The sequence below is a fragment of the Toxotes jaculatrix genome, chromosome 4 (genome assembly GCF_017976425.1).
Source record: "Toxotes jaculatrix isolate fToxJac2 chromosome 4, fToxJac2.pri, whole genome shotgun sequence".
NCBI lineage: Eukaryota > Metazoa > Chordata > Actinopteri > Toxotidae > Toxotes > Toxotes jaculatrix.
Window position 1 is genome coordinate 832,825 of NC_054397.1, and position 7,737 is coordinate 840,561.

A 7,737-nucleotide genomic window follows, 5' to 3' on the forward strand; every position below is an offset into this window, starting at 1 on the left:
TGTGTTGTATGACGCCATCATATTAACCACAGATGAGAAAAAACACCTGTGTCATAAATGTGAAGCCATGGCAGCGCCTCCTGGAGGTCAGAGTGTTTATTACAGCACACGAAATACAAACGTGTTGGACAGAACAACAGAACAAACAACCGAGGATTCGTCTGCGCTGCGTCTCAGTCAGAAAGTGTCAAAGGTCAAAGGTCCATCAGAGAGGATCTTCCACAACCTGGCAACCAAACAGTTCTTCTTATTAATGGCTTGTAACTGAGCTATAAAGCATTAGTTAGAATTATAAATGAAGCCTGGGTCAGAGAGTGGTACCAAACATCCTGTGATGACATGAAGCTAAAAACCCCACCCACCTCCGTGATGTCAGAGTGAGACAATGCTTCGCTGTCCTTCCCGCCAAAACAAAGCCCAAGACCACAGCAACCCCTCCGCCGCAGCTTCCCACGGCCTGATGACAGCCACGGGGCAGCACGCCGTCACCTGAGGCTGACCTCCCTGTCAGGACCTGCCCCTGCTTTGTCCTGAGCCCTGTTTGGATCAGCGAGGAGGCGGGCTCAGTGAAGCCTGTCTGTAATTTCAGTGTAGTGTAAATCTGCTGTGTTAGTTTTACAGACTGTGCAGACGATAAAAACTCCAACCTGTTTCACCTTCTGTGAAACACTCGGTGTGTCACCACCGTCTGGGTCAGAGTTCACGGGCAGAGAGCCCGACGGTGCCGAGCTGATGGAGTCCATCAAACGGATCACACGTGTCAGACTTCAGTCAGTGAACTGGGCTCCTGGCCACCAGAGGGCAGCAGACTTGGATGGGACATGTTGGGCATCGCTTCTCAGAGCTTCGTTTATTCTGTGACCTTTGTTTAATGTTTGACTTCAAACAAAAAGAGAAAACTGAATCAACTGTAAACAAACAAACAAACAAACACGGAACGAAACAAAATGCTGAACGTGACGAGTGAAACCATTCCAACATGGCAACACAACATGTGTGTGTGTGTGTGTGTGTGTGTGTGTGTGTGTGTGTGTGTGCAGAGCAGAGGTGACTCTCAGCGGCGGCTGGCTGAAGCTCGGTGTGTCGGGGCAGCTGATGGGGCCGAGGGTGGACATGAGCTCACGGACTCTGGGCGGACGTCAGCGCGTGAAACGCTGCACCTGAGGGGACCGAGACCCGGGAGTTCAACCCAGACGAACACGCAGGTGGTTAGGCTGAGGGTTAAACCACTCCCGTTTTATCAAACACCCGTGTACACGTGGACCTGGCAGCCAGCCTGCAGCCCGAGGCCTCGGAGTGTTTTCTGCTTTGTCTTGTTGTCACGCTGCGTCTGTGTGTGTGTGTGTGTGTGTGTGCGCGCAGGTGTGTGTGTGTGCGTGTGCAGCGCAGAGACAGCTGATTGGTTCTCCCACACCATGACACCCTGAGCTGTGGAAACACCTGATGAAACTCTGATGCAAACTGGCTCGGATGATCCGGAGGCTCCTCTGGCAGAACTACACAGCATCCACGACTCATCGGACCCGTTTGATGCCGACACGCTTCACAGGCTAACCCGGCGTGGCTCGGCTGTTTTTCACCCCTTTAATGTTTGTTCTGACTGAAGATCATTTTAATCCGTTTAGTCATTCGCTTCCATTCGTTTCCACTCAGCACTGAAAACAACTGGAGACCAATTCAGTCTGTTTTACATCATGTGAGGAGCCGACGGTGGTTTGACAAGTTACATCAGAGCTTTAACATCAGGCCGTGAACATTTCTGAGAGGAGTTCATCAAACATCCCAGAATCAGCCCCAGAAACCTGAAACAGGCCTGGAGTTTTTCACGAAGCGTCCTCCTCACAGAGGGAAACTCCGGCTGACTGATGCAGGTACAGTGAATCCACTGAGTTTCCCTTTAAATATCGTGTGCATGTGTTTGTAGATTCCTGTTTTTGGCCACGGAGCTACTGTGTACTGACGTTACTGTGATGTGTGTGTGTGTGCGTGTGTGCGTGCGTGCGCGCGTGTGTGCGTGCGTGCATGTGCGTGCGTGCAGCAGCAGTTGTCGCTGCAGGAAGCTGCTGAGGAGTGTTTTTCCTGGAAGGATCCTTCGTCCTTCACAGGAAGACGTGACCTCGTCGTCCTCTGTGTGTGTGTTTGCTTTTTCTCCAGCGAAGACAGCGGGTGCGGGTGTGTGTGTGTGTGTGTGTGTGTGTGTGTGTGTGTGTGTGTGTGTGTGTGTGTGTGTGTGTGTGGGAGGGGGCGGGGAGGGGGGGGGGGGGGGGGGGGGGGGTTCACCTGGTTCCTCCCGTCTTTGTCCTTCTTTTCCTCATTCTTCTTTTTTATCATCCTTACTTACAGAAACATTTCCACCTTTTCTTTTTTGCAAATATTTGATGCATTTGATTCGTTTCTCTTCCTGTGGAGCGACGGAGATGATTCATGTGTGATCAGTGGAAATGTTCTCACTGCTGACTCTGAGACTCTGTCCGTTTATGTTAAAACCTCTGTTTAAATCTCACTCACATTCTTTAGTACAGACTTAATCATGTTCACTGTCTCACTGTGTTTCACACTGTTTCACACTGTGCAGTGTGCAGTGAGCAGTGTGCAGTGAGCAGTCCCACAGGTCGTCTCATCATCAGCCTCCACACTGACACCTGTGGACTCTTACTTTGGCTTTTTTGTGTTTTCAGTTTAGTATTTCCTGTTTTATTTTGTAGATACATCCCTTGTGTGTCTGTTCCCAACTCACTTCCTGTCTTTTGATTGTCTGTCCTGGCCTGATGTGTGTCACCTGTTCCTCCTGTGTGTCACACAGCTCAGTCACACTGATCTCAGATCAGATCAGTGGGTGCAGGTGTGTTGAGGAAACCTGCTGTGACTGAAGGTGGAAACATCAAACTGCAGTGTCAGACTCCGGAAACGTTAAATTACCGTAAACGCTTCGGGAAAAGTCGCCGGGTTCAGTCATTAATGCTGGAAACTGATCTTTGGATTCTGGAGCTGAGCGGAGCTGTGGGCCGGGTGGAGGTGGAGGGGGGGTGGAGGGGCTGCGGTGTCCTCTGGCTGTCCTGCTGTTCATCAAAACGAAACGAGCTCATAAATGTGAACAGCGCAGCGCTGCTGCAGCGGGAAGCGGCTCCGCAGCGCGCGGGGCCCAAACAGCTCGAGTATAAACGGTGAAAGATTGAAGCGCGGTCGGTCGGCGCTGCGGGAGCCGCTGGCAGGTTTACGACCCCCGGCTGCTGCAGCCTTCTGTCGGAGGTCTGCACCGGCTGAGAGCGGGACCCGTCGCCCCGGCGTGATGGATGCTTCGGGAGTTCACCTTCAGGAGGGAAGCGTGACTTCCTGTGTCTGAGCCCGGGCGCGTGTCTCTGATGGTTCAGGTGTGTGTGGTGGTGACGCGCCTGCAGAGCTATCAGCTGATCTGAGGCAGACACCTACTGCTTCAGGACTCTGAGAAAAGCAAAGGCTCATGGGAGATCGGGGGGGGGGGGGGGGCGGGTGTCGAGAGACACGACACAGCTGCCATTTTGTTTCTGTTTCATGGAGAGAAACTGAAGAGCGCCCGGCCCACAGGCCGGGTCAAAGGTCAGCCGTCAAGATAACAGCATGCTTTTTTTTCTTCTCAGAGCCAGAAACACGGAGGCGAGACAGATGGAGATGAATGTTTCATCTCTCAGAAGCCGGGACATTTTCCAGCTGCGCTCCATCAGCAAGGCGGTAAATATAGCTGTGATTCCAGTCACTGTGTTTTTACTGGACGCTGCCTGAGCACAGAAGAATGTTTTTTATCCAGCACGACTGTAAATCACTTCTCAGCAGAGCTAATGAGAGAACGTGGGAACTGAACCCAGACCAGCGCACAGCACAGCACTGTACAGCACAGCACTGTACAGCACAGCACTGTACAGCACAGCACTGTACAGCACCGCACAGCACAGCACCGCACAGCACTGTACAGCACAGCACTGTACAGCACCGCACAGCACAGTACAGCACTGTACAGCACTGTACAGCACAGTACAGTACAGTACAGCACAGCACAGTACAGCACAGTACAGCACAGCACAGCACAGCACTGTACAGCACAGCACTGTACAGCACTGTACAGCACTGTACAGCACAGCACAGCACAGCACTGTACAGCACAGTACAGCACAGTACAGCACAGCACAGCACAGCACTGTACAGTACAGCACTGTACAGCACTGTACAGCACTGTACAGCACAGCACAGCACTGTACAGTACAGCACAGCACAGCACAGTACAGTACAGTACAGCACAGCACAGTACAGCACAGTACAGTACAGCACAGCACAGTACAGCACAGTACAGCACAGCACAGCACAGCACTGTACAGTACAGCACTGTACAGTACAGCACAGCACAGCACAGCACAGCACTGTACAGCACAGTACAGCACAGTACAGCACAGCACAGCACAGCACTGTACAGTACAGCACTGTACAGCACTGTACAGCACTGTACAGCACAGCACAGCACTGTACAGTACAGCACAGCACAGCACAGCACTGTACAGTACAGCACAGCACTGTACAGCACTGTACAGCACAGCACTGTACAGTAAGTACACACCAGCACAAACTGTGAGTCAAAGAAAAAACAAGTGTTTTCCATCATTACACAACAGTTTGTCTCTGATCTGCAGGAGAAACACAGAAACACACAGACTCTGATCATTCAGTAAAATACAAACATGTTTTACAGTAAATACACATCATTGGTTTCAGTGTGTGTGTGGATAAAGATTGTGTGTAATATGAAGCACATTGATTTTACCAAAGGAAAAACAAAGAGTCTGGGGGGTGGAGCTTGTGCTCATCAGGGAGAACTCAGCTCACCTGGGCTCTGACTTCCACAGCTCATCCACAGCTCATCCAGTCTTTCTCTGTCCTTTTGGTTCGATTCACCTGGTTTGGTGTGGTCTCCTCCTCTTCCTCTCCTCTTCCTCTCCTCCTCTTCCTCCTCTTCCTCTTTATTTTCAGAGAGACCTGATCTGGACGGGACTGAAGCACAGCCAGACCCGAGACAATCGTGTCCTACGGACAAATGTAATGTGACAGAAACTAAAATAATTTGTTCAGATGCTTCAAAGACAAATTTATAGAAATGATGTCAGTCAGTCAGATGTTCTCCTCCCGTCTGTGGTTTGAACCAGACCAGGTGTCCGTGTTTGTTTTCAGGTGCTTGTGTATGGAGTTGTCCCATCGCCCAGGTCCTGTCCTGTCTCAGTCCCCTGAGCTGACGTCCAACATGTTGTTCCTGCTGATGAGCTGATGTGATGATGGAGGATCCAGACTGTTGCTGCTGCAGCTTTAATAAACACAAGCAGCCGTTTGCCACCTGTGAGCCGCCGGCAGGTCGATACAGAATCACCCGGACGTGGAGAAAACCCATTTACAGCAGCGTTGTCATAGTGACGACATTGATTTCACTGCGAGGTGGCTGCTCGTCCTCTGGATCCCGGACTGCTCAGTGGAGACGTCGGTGCTAAAATCAAGCTTTACAGAATCAGAAACGGAGATGTTTGACCTCGTGAGTCACTGAGCGAGAACGGAGACAGCGAACATCTGCTGCTGAAGCAGATGTTATTTTACAGGACGAGCACGTTGGAGCACCTGGTTCAGAGGTGTCCTTCTTCTGCTGGGACCAAACAGGTGAGCTGGGGGGCAGTGTAGGTCAGAGGTCATAGTGTCAGCAGGAGGTGTCTTTCTTGTCACCTGACCTCATGAGCGACGCTGCTCTGCTGCCGACTCGTCCTCATTACCGCTGAGCCTCTCAGACGGCCTCCCCCCCTCCTCCCCCCTCCTCACCTGGCTCTCTCCTCCTCGGGCAACACATCCGTCTCGTGATTGGGTGGGATTCGGGCTGGTAACCATGGTGACAGTTGTTGGGGCGAGCCAGCAGCAGTGGAACTCAGATGTGAGGACTGTTGAAGGACAGTGGGGCCGGGGGGGGGGGCACCACAGGCAGGGAGTCTTAGAGTGGGTAATAATAATTGGTGTAGGGGTGTGTGCTGGGGGAGGGGGGTGGTTTGTAGGTGAAGACAGCCAGCTGTGTGTGTGTGTGTGTGTGTGTGTGTGTGGGGGGGGGGGAGGGGGGGGGGGGTGCTGCTGCTGCTGATTCTCTTTGTTTCCTGTTTTCCTGCAGGTTCCCATCGAGGTTTGGAAGCTGTGAGAAGCTGGTGCAGTGAGCACAGTTAGCACAGCTAGCACAGTTAGCACAGCTAGCTTACAGGTAACAGTGAAATCTGATCCTCTGGCAGCTCTGAAAACACCTGTGAGGCGACGTCTCATAAGATAAAACTGTGTGTGTGCACTCAGAAGCAGCAGCCTGTGTGAAAGCTCGGGTCAGGAACTGATGGTCCACCGGGGACAGTTGTCTTTGAAGTCCTCAGAGAGCAGCAGCTAATCTCTCCTCTAAAGCTCCATCACGCTGCTCCATCAGCTTCAACACTCGCTGATGTTATCAGAGCAGACATCATCTGTCCAACCATCGGCCACTGTGGCCACAGTCGCCAAACCCAAACAGGTTCCTGACCTACATCAGCGTCCTGTGGCCTGTGTCAGCTTACTGTCCGCTGAGCAGCAGCTCTGGGATCAGTTCAGAGGACGACGAGCCGCAAACGTGAAGCTGTTTATTTCTCAGAGACTGAATTTCTGCTCAGGCTGTGGGTGTTTTGTTTTGTTAGCAGCAGTCACCATGAGGAGCCCATCCAACCACACACACACACACACACACACACACACACACCTACATTTACTATTCATGCTGAACAGTGTGTTCCCAGCTCTCTGCCTGTGTGGGAGTCCATTTGTAAACTGCTATAAATAGACGCTCTGCAGTTTCTGCTCCACTTCCAGTTTGATGTTCTGGCTCAAACCAGGACACTGAGGAAATAAAGCTGAACACTGTCGTCTGGTTTTCATTCCCTGTCACAGCTACTGAGGCTGCACGCACACATGCATACACACACGCACACACACGCACACGCGCACACACACACACGCACGCACGCACGCGCACGCACGCATATATAAGTGAAAATACAGATGAATTCTTTTAAATGAACACCTGTAGGATTCTAACATTAGGAATGGAGCAGCTTTACTGTTATGAACAAATGTTCCAGTGTAGCATCTGACTCTGATCATCATGAACCTGCTCTCTCTTCCTACCCTGCAGTTGTCCTCACCTGGCTGCACCACCTGCACACCTGTTTCCAGTCCCCTAATCAGCTGACCCCCCCCCCCACCTTCCACAGCTGATTCCAGTTTCCCACAGCGATCAACCTGCCATTTTAAAGGTCAGGTGTCACGTTAAAGAGCTGCAGGATGCTGTTTGTCGTTTCCCTCTCTCCATAGATCCTTCTCTCCAGCACACGGTACCTCCAGCAGCTAACAGCTACAGTAGTAACATGGCCTTACTTCTAATGGTTTGCCTGGGACGTGTTAGCATTAACATCTGTCTTTTATTTTATTCCGAGCTGCTACAGGCAGACAGGAGACTCTGATCTGATCGGGACAGTCAAGGACAAATGTTTTCACTTTCATCACAACTTGACTCTAAAACTCAAATCTGCAAATGTCAGGATGAATCGGTGTCTCCTCGGCACGACTGACGAGCTGCAACAGACAGAAAGAGAAAGATGAAACGGAGTTAAAAGCTCTTTAGTTCTGTAGATTAATCTTCTTATGAAGCAAAGAGAAGAAAGGACGGACACAGGG

The 7,737-nt window shown here is 51.3% G+C and overlaps 1 long non-coding RNA gene across 1 annotated transcript; it reads left to right on the forward strand.

Moving 5' to 3' along the window:
• The first annotated feature begins 1,210 nt into the window (after window positions 1–1,210).
• On the forward strand, window positions 1,211–5,406 carry LOC121180237. Its single transcript, XR_005893938.1, has 4 exons — window positions 1,211–1,871; window positions 3,618–3,708; window positions 4,996–5,061; window positions 5,194–5,406. It is a non-coding gene; the product is annotated as an uncharacterized LOC121180237 (long non-coding RNA).
• The last annotated feature ends 2,331 nt before the right edge of the window (window positions 5,407–7,737 follow it).